Raw genomic sequence first — 2,911 nt, 5'->3', positions numbered from 1 at the left:
TAATCGATTCTTGTAACTCGGGTAAAACATTTCTACTGTTTATACATTATTCATACAATCAAAAATTCACTGTTACTTTTTTTTACATACATGTAACATCCCAAAATTCAAGGCCAAAAATTTCATTTTTAAATAAGTTATTACATAAAACCATCAGTATAAAAACATTCATAACAATATCTCGTGTCAAACCAAAGTGTCAGTAATCAAAACATGTTATCATAAAACCATATCAGAGTGTAATCCCAAAGATCTCTTGTGCGGAAAACATAGTGTGATGCGCTGCGATCAAGCCGGCTCCTTTACTTTGAAAATGAGTACCTGAAACCAAAATTGAAAACTGTAAGCACGAAGCTTAGTGAGTTCCCCCATCATACCACATACCATACAATCATATAACATACATATACTGTCAGGCATATCTGGGTGCCCGACCTACCCCTTCGGTCCTCTCGATCGGATACTGCCTAGCATATCTGGGTGCTGGCCTCCCCTTTGGTCCTCTCGACCGGATACTGCCTAGCATATCTGGGTGCTGGCCTCCCCTTCGGTCCTCTCGACCGGATACTGGGGACTATTTCACCCCTACCACTACCACATAAAACCCTAGCATATAAACATAAATCACATACTGCCTAGCATATCTGGTTGCTGGCCTACCCCTTCGGTCCTGTCGACCGGATACTGCCTAGCATATCTGGGTGCTGGCCTCCCCTTCGGTCCTCTCGACCGGATACTGGGGACTATTTCACCCCTCTACTACTACCACATAACATGTAACACATAATCATATTCTATCTAGCATGACTGGGTATGACTACCCCCTTCGGCCCTATCGACCGGAAATCCTGGGAACTATTTCCCCTACTGCTACTAGCATATAACATCATATCATACTAGCACATAACATATCAGGTAGTAGCAAACCTAGATGATATCACAAAGACAATCATCCAACATACAACTCCTACTGGTGGTCCGGCATTGTGGCCGTAGACCCACCGCTACTGGAAGGTAACTCACCTCACACTGCTGAAGTCCCGTAGACACAATCCCACACTGCTGAAGTCCCGCAGACTCAACCCCAGCTGCTGGCTGATAGATTCCCGAACTGTCAACACCAAAATAACACCCAATTAATAATTGGGTCCCACTACATAACCATAATTAAATTCTTTGGGTAATTACTACATTACCCCTAGCTTGGCTTATTCAAGCCCAATGCCCAATCCATAGGCCCAAAGTCAATTAGGAATCAAAGGCCAACACATGGCCCAATTTTCCAAATTGGGCCTAGGCCTATAGATGGTCTTATTCTAAGGCCCAACATCATATAATCATTAAGGCCCAAACTATGGCCCAATTTTCCAAATTGGGCCCAAACCCCTTACATGGGCCTTACCCTAGGCCCGTTAGATTATTCTAGTCTAATTGCTTGATCGTGTATGGCTCATTTAATAACTCAATCATCAAGGCCCAATAGAAATGCCCAATAATATACCCAAGTGAAATTAGGGTTTCACATAAAATGATGATTAGGGTTAACTTTCCTACATAACCCATTAAGGACATAATCCTTTAAGGACTTAATCCATTAAGTCCAATATTGCTTAGATTAATCTTGCCAATGATTATTATTTAATATTTCAAGTTATTAAATAATTTCCCGTGTGTCCCGGTTAATTCCCCAAAATTAGGGTTTTGATGGCATTAGGGTTTTCCAAACCCTAATTAGGGTTTCCAACCCAAATACTAGCCCATTTATTAACTTGTTGGGCTTTTAGGTCAATTAGGGCTTTATTGGGCCTATGAATCCCACTAGAATATTATTAAGCCCATAAGGGTTTTATTGGGTCCATTAGAGTCCATTAGGTTTTACAAGGCCCATTAGGGTTTCAAGCACCCTAAACGAATCAATCACAACGAAGCAAAGCACACCGCCACCCGACACGGCGGCCGGTGGCGGCAGCCACCACCCTACGGTGGTGGTTTGAGTTTCTTTTCATTATTTTTCTTTCCGGTTACATTTTACAATGCTAAAACCCCAAATAATCACACACACACACACACTAATACAAGCACATATACAACAACCTCACGGTGGTGGCGGTAGGGTCTTTCTTGGATTTTACGGCCAACTAATACTCCATACTACACTCCCTCGGGATAAACACGCACACATCAAAATGTACCCATAGCCACCCCACACATGGTGGTCGAAGGTGGCAGAGAACAAAACGGCGGCATGGTGGTTCTCCTTGAGCTTTTCTGTACAGCGAGCAACCCTTTACACGCCACGGAGGAGCAGCGATACACACACACAAACATGACAGCAGCAGCAGCGAAAGACGTTCGCTCGCTAGCAGGTCCCGTCGCCGCCGGCGACAAGAGCTACGATTGACATCAGCGGCGGCAGCAGAAGCTTCGTCTTCAGCGGGTGGCGCATCGGCGGGTCGTCACAGAGCTACGAGAGAAGAAGAATAAGCAGCGAAGGGTGGTACCAGTGGCGGCGACGCAGTGGAGACAGCGGTCGATCGCGGTTTTGCCGGTAACAGGTCCGTGGTTGGCTTTGGTGGCTGAACCACCTCATATTGGCGACTGGTGAGGTCACGGTGACGGCTCAACATCTTCAGCGGAAACACTGAGGTGGTATCCGGTGGTTGACTACCGTCGGTTGGGAAACAACATGCTCGCCGGACTCGTTGATCGGAACCACGAAGAAAGGTGGCGGCTGGAGAACTCCGATGATGGCGGCTGCACTCTTTGAGTTAGGGTTAGGGTTTGACAGGTGGGGAGGTTATATACCCCCGTCCCATACCAAATTTTCCCATAACTACAGAATCTGTCCCTCCCTTTCCCTTCTCTTCGAAAATAAGCCCATAATTTTGATGGGTTTTGAGCATTCTAACAC

At 45.5% G+C, this 2,911-nt stretch overlaps 1 long non-coding RNA gene across 1 annotated transcript; it reads right to left on the bottom strand.

The window, feature by feature from the left end:
- Window positions 1-245: 245 nt before the first annotated feature.
- LOC145156533 (uncharacterized) lies at window positions 246-2,369 on the bottom strand. The gene is made up of 3 exons (XR_013736768.1): window positions 2,100-2,369; window positions 1,024-1,111; window positions 246-321 (listed from the first exon to the last, which is right to left on the bottom strand). It is a non-coding gene; the product is annotated as an uncharacterized LOC145156533 (long non-coding RNA).
- Between the last annotated feature and the right edge of the window lie 542 nt (window positions 2,370-2,911).

Source organism: Lactuca virosa, chromosome 2, assembly GCF_052849685.1.
Source record: "Lactuca virosa cultivar CGN04683 chromosome 2, Lactuca_virosa_CGN04683_v6, whole genome shotgun sequence".
NCBI classification, from domain to species: domain Eukaryota; kingdom Viridiplantae; phylum Streptophyta; class Magnoliopsida; order Asterales; family Asteraceae; genus Lactuca; species Lactuca virosa.
Note: the sequence above shows the minus strand (reverse complement) of the source record. Positions and strands in the feature narration are given on the sequence as shown.